Below are 11,577 nucleotides of genomic sequence, written 5' to 3'. Positions count from 1 at the left end.
TGCTTTGTGCATTATTAAACAGTGCAGATTATTAGGGATTTTCAGGTTAGCTTTATTTCCACCACATAAACACATTTTTTGGTCGAATTGAAGTTAACTACGAGGGTATTCGTCTGTTTCGTTGGTACTTGGGTACTTGTAAAGCCTAAGTTGAACCATGCACTAAACAAATATGCGCCATTTTTTTTATCAAGATGTGATTCCTAAACACTGTGCTGTTAAAATTGCCAACAGCTGAGCTAACCAACGAACATTTTATCTTTATTTGTTTAAAATTTACTTCGACGCAGTTCGCAAGTGCTTACGTCCTCAAAACTTTATTTACGCCGTAAATGATCAACAATCTGCATTTGTGCTGAAATATATGGAACACAGGGTGTAGATGGTATTCTCTTTCTTTTAAGCGGTCATGTAACACACTGAATGACCTGTCATCTAGCGTTCCATTTTTCTGTGAATAGGCCTAGCGGTGCCTTCGATATGCACACGAAACTCTCTTTGAATTCTTTGCAGCGTTTTAAACACCCGTCACTGAGGCAGTTGAAAAATACTGTGAAAAACTGGACACAGTTCACAGCGACCAGCAGGGCAACATGCATCAAACGCACCAGACAAGGACACGCCGTCTACTTTGGCGCCGCTGGCATATTGGAGAAGTGCATCACTTTTCTCAGGGCCAAGTTCAAATATCCCGGGCGTATGCGGACGACATGATGTTCCCAGCCTCCTTAGTGCTCCCCAAGGCCTCGCCTTACAAGGAACTGCTGGACAGTGTGTAAGAATGCACTCACATAGTACTGTGTCTGTCACAAACATAAGACATTCGTGTAGTCCTTCTAGCCATTTGTAACACACCAACATTCATAAGTGTAATAATAATTGCAGATTAGGCATTACAGTATTTACTCGATTGTAACGCGGTTTTTTTCATGACATTCGATGCTTCCATGACATTCGATGCTTTCATGACATTCGAACTCTACCATCGCGTTACATTCGAATAACAGCAAAATTTATTATTTTAAAACAACTATTCTAAAATCCGCGGTCTTCAAGTTTACGTTGGCAACATGTAACTTTACGTCTCGATTGAATCCATAGAAAAGTCGACCGAAGTCAAAAATGTTTTGTGGGAATGGACGCTATTTGCTATGTGCTTCTGACTTGGTGTTACGGTTACAGTGGTTCATTACCGTGCGGCCTTTCGCTCTTCGATTATGTTCATTCACGTCATTATGGCGCCGCGAAGCGATCGGCATCACGGTCACTTCGAGAGACGAGTAGTGTTGATGAGCGAGGAGCTGGAAAACTCCGCCGTGGCTCGACGTGAATGAGTAAGCGCTTCCAGCTCGGATGGTGTCCCCAATGGGAAGCCTTTTGTAAATAAGGGGTACGTCGGAAGGGCTTCGTAGTAGCCTCGCAATGTCTCCGCATAAAATCTTTGGGCGGTCTCTTAACAAGTACGTAATCTCAAACGAGCTCTACCGCACGCATAACTTTATACTCGTGCGATCACTTTCCGAAATATTTTCGCTTTCGAGAGACTAGGCTCGTTTCGGCACCAACCCTTCGAAGTATACGATCTATAGCGCCCTTGGCACTGATAAAGGACCTGGACAAAGCGCGAGAAACACTTGTCGCGGACATTTTTGGTGCCGAGTCACACGAACTTTAACGAAATTAGTCTCCCAACGTAATGCCCCAAGAATACCGCCCAAGCAAAGCTGCATCTGCTTTTCATACGACGGCGAGAAGTGAAGAGCATTCGTCCCCTAATTGAAACGCGTTACATTCCGCATGACATTCGCGTTTTGTTTTTCCGGACCGAAAATTCGACCCTCGCGTTGCAATCGTGGTCGCGTTACATTCCAGCAAATACGGTAGGTCCCACTAATGGGCGTTCAGTTTAGTAAATACCGGAATGTACCGAATCGCAGCGTAATTCGACGCTCACTCTGCATGGATAGATATGTGCGCGCAATTTTGCTAATGTAAACAGGAAATGCTCGTGATCAGAACACAAAGAGGAATCGGTTGGGACACGTGATCAAAGTGATTATTCTTGCCTGCACTTATGTAAATATGTATGTATTGATGTAATATCGAGCAGACTACCGGCTTATGCGGGATTTAAAAACTTGTCATTTCGTGCTGCACAAATGAAAGCAGTAATTGAAGCAATACGACAAAGAAACAATGGAAAGTTATAATAAAAGAAACTTGACAGCACTAGGTAAGCAACGTCATCGCAATAATTGAAAAACAAGCCTTCAATCAGGTAATCACACATGCAGATTTTAGTCAGAAGTAAAATATAACGGGTGTTCAAAACTAAGCTTTACGTAATTTTGAAAAATCGCCAGAGGCAGGTAGCATAATCTTATCGTTGAGCTGGATGATTCGAGTAGGCGGACTATAACACTACGAGAAATCGAAACATATATTGAACTAATTGACAAAAATTGACTAATGCACTTCTTAGTTAATTAATTCACGACAAATATTGCAATTTATGAATTGTAGCCGGTGAGCTTGCAAGACACATCCACTTGAAAGGAATTTCTAGGATGACACCAGTTTCGAGATAGTATTTCCCAAAGTATGGGACGAAATACATGGGAGTTCTGGTTACTTTTGTGCTTCAATGTCTAAAACAGCATTTTGGTAAAAAAAAGTAAGCGGAACAACATTGCATTTGATGGCGATCGAGTTTCATGACGCGTATCTCCAAACTGACAGGAGACAGGAAGAGAGCGGTGTGGATCAGAGAACAAACGGGGATAGCCGATATTCTAGTTGACACTGCAGTCTGTTATTCTCCGCTCTCCGAATCGCAAGACCTGCAGTAGAATACGAAAGGAAAAAAAGGGAGCTGGGCAGGCCATGTAATGCGTAGCATGGGTAACCGGTGGACCATTAGAGTCACAGAATGGATACCAAGAGAAAGAAGTGCAGTTGAGGACGGCAGAAAACTAGGTGGGGTGATAAGGTTAGGAAATTTGCAGGTGCAAATTGGAATCAGCTAAAACAAGGCAGGGTAATTGGAGATCGCAGGGAGAGGCCTTCGTCCTGCAGTGGACATAAATATAGACTGATGATAATGATGATGTCGATGATCTCCAAACTGGTGTTTCTGGAAATTCATTTCAAGTGGACACGCCTGTCAAGCTCACCTGCTACAATTCGTAAATTGCAATATGCGTCCTAAAGGAATAAACTAAGAAGTTAGCGAATTTTTGTTACTTAGTTGAATATTTGTTTCTATTTCTCGTGCTACTAATGTGCGCCTCTTCGCATAACCCAGCTTAGGGATAAGAATTATACTACCTGCCACAAGTGATTTTTAAAAATTGCGTAAAGCTTAATTCTGAACACGCGGTATACTAGAAACGCACTAACAATCTAACACGTGCATATTGAGAGTATATTTTCACTTGGAATAAACATTTTCAACTGCGTGCGGTTTAACAACAGCAGGTATGTTTTTAATTCGGAATGTGTGCGAGTAACTAATCTGTTTCATATATGCACGATTGTAACTAATCGGAATATTGTATTACATTTATTGGAGGGAAGAAATATTTCGTTCTTGAAAAGAGGGCAGAATGACTGTCATAGGAAGCATTTAGCATGTTACGTACGACCCGTTTATGCATACTGTGTAGTTGATGAAATTTTAGAAATGTACGGGCCCCCATGCCTAAATGCCCAAGCCCCATTTCTGCTGTTTACAGCAGAAATAAATAAAGATTTCTGATTTTTTATTGAACAGCGGCTTATATTAAGTGACATATTCCTGAAACTCCTACTATATATAGAATTAGGCTTGAGACCAATGAAGTCAGCTCATTAGAGAAAAGCATTGTTGTGATGGTATGCTCAGTGTTTTACTAAATAAACCATTGAACTGAGAAGAATATACCGCTGAACGATGGGTAGTGTATAATAAATAAAGAATGAATGGCGATGGCAGGGAGGGAATTTCCTACAGAGGTTGGAGCGGGATTTAGGCAATGGGAGCGTTCTACTCTCCTGTTGTATAATCTTGCCGCTTTTGCCACCTTTGTTGTGGGGTCCGTGTGTCGTGCAAGAACGGTTTTATGGCATCTCAAGAAACAGAGGTTTACAGCCTCCGTCCAGAGTCTGCATGGATGGAGTGAACCATGTGCGAGCGTTATGAGAAGATTTTGCAAGATCTTTACATAAGAACAGCGGCGACACGCAATATTGTAGGACGATTACTACCATGGCTGCTGTTATGTTAATGGCGATGGCAGGGAGGGAATTTCCTACAAAGATTGGCACGGAATTCGGCATCGTATAACTGAGTTTCTGTGAAATGACAGCTGTCCTTTGTTACCGAAAGTGAAGAAGACGCAGCCCTCTCCTGGGAGGACGCTAAATAAGAGAAAGACTGCTTTAAAGAGGACCATTTCAAGATGTTAGCCCTGGGACCAAAGTTCATCTTTCAGCTGCTTGTAAAGCCGACGCACCTTTCAGAAATGTGTATCCCAGTTGCTGCTAAAACACGCTGTGCCGGCGAGGCTACTGTCGTCGTGACTTCAAGGCAGGAAAGAACTTATTCATCACTGCATTCTATTTTCTGGTTAATTGCTTTGTAACAAAGAGGTCAGACCTTCAGTGGCGAGAAGGAAGGTTTGCTTGTTTTCATGAAAGAGGCAACGTTCTTTCGCAAGGTGAAGTTGGCGGTGAAAAATATCCTCAAGAAGGCGCTGGTAAAGCCTCCTGACTTGAAGAAACAGCCTGTGTGTTTACTGGATGAGCTTCAGTTCAATAACACAATAGTTTGCTTGAGGCGTGCAAAAGTTGAGCCTCCTAGTTTTTTTTTTCATTTGGTTTAAAACAAATAGTACAGATGTGAACAAAACTGCAGTTTGTGCTATGTTTTTTTCTTTGTTGTTGTTCTGCAGCTGAAGCTCCCGAAATTTTATTTTTATTCTGGGGAGGAAAACTTGCATTTAAAATTGCTCAGAAAGATTTCTCGGTTACATTCCGCAATCTATCTCTGTAATATTTTGGAAAACGGTCAATATTGCGCTATTCACGGATGGTGGCCTGAGGCGCAAGAAGTCTTGATATTTTTTGCAGATAAAATATTTTTGTCGAGAAAGTAAGTTTTCAGTCGCTTTTGTTGTCATTAAAACGCTATCATTTTTTGCGTAATAAAACAGGTCGACCCGACAGGGTTGACTGACTTTCACTGAAGCCAGCCAACAGCATTGAAGAAAACCCGAATGTGCCGTACCTCTCATATCCAGGGCTGTGATATGAAACATATAACATCATATACAAAAACCCATGGTTGCCACATGTCACATGATGTTATTGGACGCGGAAGATATGGAGAATACGCAATACGGGAACATTGAGTAAGTTTGGGAAGAGGTGTAGTTATGCTATTAGATACGAGTGATATTGACGCCTCCAAGAAGCCTATCATATGCATTTAGAGAGGAAGAGCTTAGCTTGCACAAAATCTTATTGAGGTTGTAATGAGAATTGGCATGACTGTAGCGTTACCGATAAAACACTACTACTAAGTCAGATCGCGGTAAGGCACACGGGTTGAGCCATTCTCTTCTGATTCGGATTCAACTAAATACAACTTAATGTAATCACGGCCTATAAAGCAGAATACGAGCTAACATTATTTGCAACAACCATCGTGAATATTTCCTAATAAAAAAATAGAACATGGCCTGAGCGTTTATTTTTGCTGACCTTAAATGCAGCTAACGTGTGGAGTGCATCACCCTTCGTTAAACAAATTCCATATTCTCCTAACTCGCGTTTGACAGTGCAATGTGCTTTTGTGATAGGGGGCGCCGAACACTAAAGTTCTTATTAATTAATCGGTGGCAATAAAATATCGCTCAGTAGGCTTTGTGGCTAATTTATATCAGTATGATATTAATGTTACATATTTATACAGCTCTGGGTCATGGGCCACTCTTAAACATTGATGCAGCTTGTTTAGGCTTTATTCTCAAGACAGATTGTGTGTCAAGAGGTGGCGGTTGAGTGGCATTCTACCTTTCATATCCCCCCCGCCCCCGTACATATCTAGAAGAAGGAATAGCGAAAAAATTCGAGAGTATTCGTGCCGCACAGCTACATTTCAGGCATAAATTTTCCACAGTCATTTACAGAGTGGAACACCCTGCCTGATACTGTGGTGCCCGCGCCTTGTGTGAGCTTTGTGGCTAAGGTCTGGCAGCAGTTGCGCCAAGCTCATTATGACTTGCAAGTGTGCACATTTATTGTTTGTGTGCCGCTGTAATCACGCTATGCATGGTATCTGTGTTTTTGTATCACGCTGTGCATGGTATGTGTACTTTTGTGCTTGCCTAGAATGGCGGATAGCACCGAGTATAATGCCTGCGGTGTCGATGAGACTATAGAACTCCTACTGTGCTACTGCCGATATTTTCAAAACGAAAGACATGACCTCTGCAACGCTCTCAATAACCTGGATAGAAGACCGTTCACCTTGAGCAAGATCTTCGGTCCATGGCCTCGAATATCGCAGCTAAAAAGGCCACAAAAGCGCTGCTGCGATTTTTGAAAACAACAGGACTGAGTGACCGTCTAGAATCCGGATTGAGTGATCGTCAGTGACAGAGCAGAGATCTGTTGCTCCGTCGGCGATATCCACAGCGGACTTTCTATTCTTCTCTCAATCTCTCTCTCTCTCACCTTTTCCCGTCCCACAGTGTGGGGTAGCCAACCGGGCTCAATCCTGGTTATACCTCCCTGCCTTTCATTAATAAGTTTCTCTCTCTCTCATTCTGCTTACCCACGTATTGTTCAGGCGTTCTTTTTTCGAAGTTGTTACTTTCCTCTGCTCTTTGTATTTTCCAGATCAACACCCCCCTATAACAATGCCTCATGGAGAATGAAGGCATTCCAGTAAAAAAATAAAGCAGACTAGAATAGATTTTGATTGAAAGTCTTAAGTCTGCTAGTGTCAGCTTTACTAGGATGCAAAAGATAAGGTTGATGATTGATTACTGAGTCTTATGGCCGCTAGGTCGAGGCAGGCCTACAAAACGCTAAGGCTGTGGTTATGGCAACTAAAGTCTTGATGTGTTCCCGCTAAGAGGACGCTCTGATTCTTATGCTTGGTTAACAATAATTTCTCACCTTAACCAGCACTACAGTCCAGACATATTAAATTTAGCTGACCGAGTACAATTACCATTTTCTCAGAATGGTTTATTGAGGTGGTTGTCAACGTACTTTTTTTTCAATTTTTATACTTTTATGTTGCTAATAGACTTTAGAAATCTTGAAGGCGCAGGCTGGACCAGGCTGATGCTATTGAGTGTTAATTATTGTTTGCTGGGAGAGGCATTCATCGCGCAATACACGCATGGCGTGTGTAACGCGAAATCCAACATGCAAGTGATCATCACTTACTTTCCTTTCCACATTTCACTTCAAACTATTTGTATTATTCCTTTATTTTTAGTAGACAATGACATTTGTAAATCCGTACTGACAGTACTCATTCTGGTGACACATCTGCTATAAAGAAGCATTATTTTTCCACCGTCTTTGTTTTGCAGGACCATCAGGACTGTCGAGACAGGGCTTATAGAGCAATTCAGAGCTCTATACTGGAGACGTAACTTAACAACCACGAGCAACGTTGTTCCGGGAGGCGTCTGGCAGCCTTTACAGTTCAACGAGTCCGTGCTTGCATCACTCATTTTGGCGGCAGGTCTTGGTGCCTCCTCGGTCGTGTTCCTTTGCGAAGTGCTGTGTGGCATACTAAAGGGACGGCGACAACAACGACCATTCCGCATCTTGGTAGTAACGCGATAGTGAGTTTGCAAGGTGTTTATTTTATTGCGATAGCAATTATATGGACACTCCAAAGCAGATTTCTGCCGTCGGCATCGCCGTCGTCGTCGCCGTGAGGTTCCGCATGACGTCAATGGAGATGAAATCGTCGCCGCGCGCCGATGATGATGATGATAAGTGGTTCTTGAGGGAAAGGGAAAGGTTGGCGCTATCTTCTGCAGCCCTTGAGGGAGCACGGCTCAGCGCCAACGGGGAGGGGTAAGTGGGAGCGAAAGAAGGGATAGAGTGGAGTCGCCATGGCTGGGCGAAGCAAAACCGGCAGGCATAGGCGGCACGTATCAGGCCGAGATGGAAGGCCTTGGTGTGCTGCAGAGTCTGCAGGGGTGTTGTGCCAGGCCGGTCAGGCCCGGGGTGGGGTGGGAGGCCGTGAGGCCTTCCCGCTTGTAGAAATGTCCTTAGAGGCGTGCGGAGAGCCCTGACCAGTCAAGGAACTCCACGACGCCTCGAAGTGCAGAAAGGTGGTGTCGGCCGGGGAAGAGGAGATCTTCCTCCTTGCCAGAGGGGAGGCCCAGGCGGCGGAACTCCTGCAGGAGTGGGCCCCGCTGCTGGAGATACGTCGCCGCTCGCCGCCGAACGCTGTATGTGCGAGTGAAAGGGCGCGAGGGACGCGCGCTTTCACGGGGAGTGAACCCATGGCGGAGAACAAACGCGCGTTCTGCGCCGGGCTCCCTTAAGGGCTGCAGAAGTAGGCGTCTCTCTCCTCCTTTACAATCACCATATACGTAGAGCAAACGCGCCTTCTTCCGCCGCGCTAAAGGCCGTAGGGGGGGGGGGGGGGAGGGACGCGACGTTTAGCTGCGGCACCAAGTGCCTATTTATATCAGAGGCTCCGGCAACAGTCATGAACGCCGCATGCATTTTGTGCGAACGCGGGCAAAACGCCGACGGCGTCGACAACAGGTCTGCGTGTTGCCGGTGTTTATAGCTGATACAGCTACTATCATTACTCCGTATAGCTCCCTACAAATTTGCTATCGCAATTGATGCTTCACCTTTCAGGTGAAACTGCGACAACTTTTTTTAGCGGTGTTGATCATTAAGTATCCAGCCTTTACGTACCTACAGTCTCCAAGGAATCATAGGCTGATATAATTCTGTTTCTAGCTACTTTTTCCATGAGTGCTTATCACCAGCTGCGTGCTAAATGACAGCTAACGTTGAAGAAAAGCAAGGTCTTCGGCACTACATAAAAGATTGTTTGTCTTGCTCACGCTGTAACACAAACAATACTAAAACTGGGCAACTGAAACGTCCTTCAAGAAGTCTTATGAAGTGTTCAAGTCCGAAATTGACGAATCGAAAGAATGCGACTCAAGTACTCCATTGTACATACGCGTCCCTAGGCAGTGTGAGAGAAACTGTTTTCTTGCATTCTGGATTTCCTGAATGTGCAAGGTCTACATACATCGTCTATGTGCATTGTCGATATACATTGTCTAATACATTATATATGCCATGTGCCTATAGTCTGTTGATTGTGACACGTCTGCATATATGTCGCGTAGTGATAAATGTGTTCCGAACATGTAAGAAGGAACGAGCATCTTCTCCAGGACAGCATTCAGTACAGTGATGCACAAACTATAAATGAACAGCCAATAACGATTCAGAGAAAAACCCAGCTATCTGGCCTCGCAGTAAAGTGTTGGATACAACGTAACCAAAAATTGCTAACAACCTGTTAAAACAATAACACTTGAGCTTATGCAGAAGACCACATATAACTAAGAGAAAGTTTTCAGGGCAGCATGCGCTCACCAGAAAAAAAATGACCAAACGAAGAGAGATTGATCACTGATAGGGATGCGTGTTCAGCTAATGAGCGTTATTCTGTCTCTGCAACAAATAGGCTACGGTTTGCTTGGCAGCCTTCGAAACTTCTAAGCCTTGTTCAGAACACACAGGTCCCACTTAGCGAAGGAAGATCCTGGTGTTTTTCAGCAACAAAGGACCGATAATACCTGCGAACTGTGTGAAAATTCCGTGGTCATGCAAGTAAGCATCATCAATGCTCACTCCTCATCTAATTGATAATTATCAATTTCTTGGAGGTCGAAGAGTTACTTTTCATCTAAATGCATAAGATAATGTCTAGCACGAACGTCCCCAGCGTCTTCAACGTAAAAGAAAAAAAAGAAATGGGTTTCTTTTCCTGACTTCTTCATTTTTCTAGAGTTGTCACTGATGGTCAGATATCATCACTGGCCAAATAAAACAATTGCTAGACAGTACTCTGTCCTGTGCGCCGAGGTGGTTATTCGATATTTGCGCTTTTTTTGTTTTTTTAAGGAGTAATATATCTCATCGCAAATATCCAGTGTTATACTGGTAGAAGCGACAACTGGACGAATTGGTATATGTCGCAAATAATAAAAAAATGACATGGACATTGGACGATGAGGGAAGAAGAGACAAAACAAGCGCTAATAACTTAAGGCCCTTGGGTTGCAAGACAAAGCTAGTCCTCTTTGTGCCTCTTCCAGCGTAATCATTTCAAACTCTGCAAGAGTGTTTACAGCAACACTCCAGGTACGAATGTCGTTGCCATCCCGGATTTCAAGGAAGCAACGGCTCAAGCTCTGCACCCAGCTGGTTCGATAAAGAAGGCCAGCTACATGCTCGGTATTTTCGTTAAACTTGTATTTGTGACCAACGAGCGCGGCGTGGGATTTACTGCGGTACGTTTCTTTTACACTAAGTAGCGCGCGTTTTGTGCGGGTAACGGGGCGTTATGTGCACCAAGTTGTTGAAATTGGAAAACCAACGGCTGCTGGGTGGCACTCGGAAGTTAAAACCGGGACTTAGGCCAGCAGTTGTACCCCCGCTACATTGCCTGGACTGTCATTAGCAGGCGTTAAGTATTTTATAACATTGTGGAATAAGCAAACACGCATGTGGCGTGGTGCTGATAGCCATACGACGGCGTCTTGCCTGCTTCCGTACCGTTCTAGATATTCTTCTCTAAAATTGCTTACGACATTATGAAGGATTCCCTGTCCAAAGTATGGGTCCTTGATCATCTTCCAAGCGGCTTCTGTACACATGATGGACTACTGCGTATTGTAAATCTACAGCCTGTGTTTTAGGATCATGAAGGTGGCGTGTGTCAAAGTGGCGAATGTGCTATATTATGCTTCACCTCACTAAAAGCCTTTATTAAGGTGACACATGTTAGTCAAATACGGCGAGCGTAACACGTAGGGTTACCGCCCTGTAATGGTTTTTAAAACGTCGCCCGGAACAGCAAATCAACCCAATCATACAAACTGCTTCGCTGCGGACGAAAACCCTGAAATCGTCATTGTTCCTGCTTCTTCGACAATGAAATTTCAACCTGTGTTTTGTCTTTTTCCCATTCAGAAAGCAGCACTTTCTCATCGCAGACAGTATCAGGTAATGCTAGTTTGAAAGTTGTACGTTTCTGCAAGGAGCATTTATAACTATCGGCATACGGTGTCCCACAAATCTAAAGCGCCTTGCCCCACCACACCACAGTGAACACTAGTCACGTGAAAGAGCGTGGCTTGCCGCCAAAAAGCCCGTCCTAGCTTTACTAGATTCTGCTTTCGGTTCGCGACACTCCGACATTTTTACATGATTTTCATGATAAAAGAGCAATTTAGCCACGTTGCAGATTTGTGCACGAGTTTGAAATTATCTTATGAACGTGCACAGCAACAGCCGCCGTCT

The sequence above is a fragment of the Dermacentor silvarum genome, chromosome 9, assembly GCF_013339745.2.
Source record: "Dermacentor silvarum isolate Dsil-2018 chromosome 9, BIME_Dsil_1.4, whole genome shotgun sequence".
Classification (NCBI taxonomy): Eukaryota; Metazoa; Arthropoda; class Arachnida; order Ixodida; family Ixodidae; genus Dermacentor; species Dermacentor silvarum.
Note: the sequence above shows the minus strand (reverse complement) of the source record.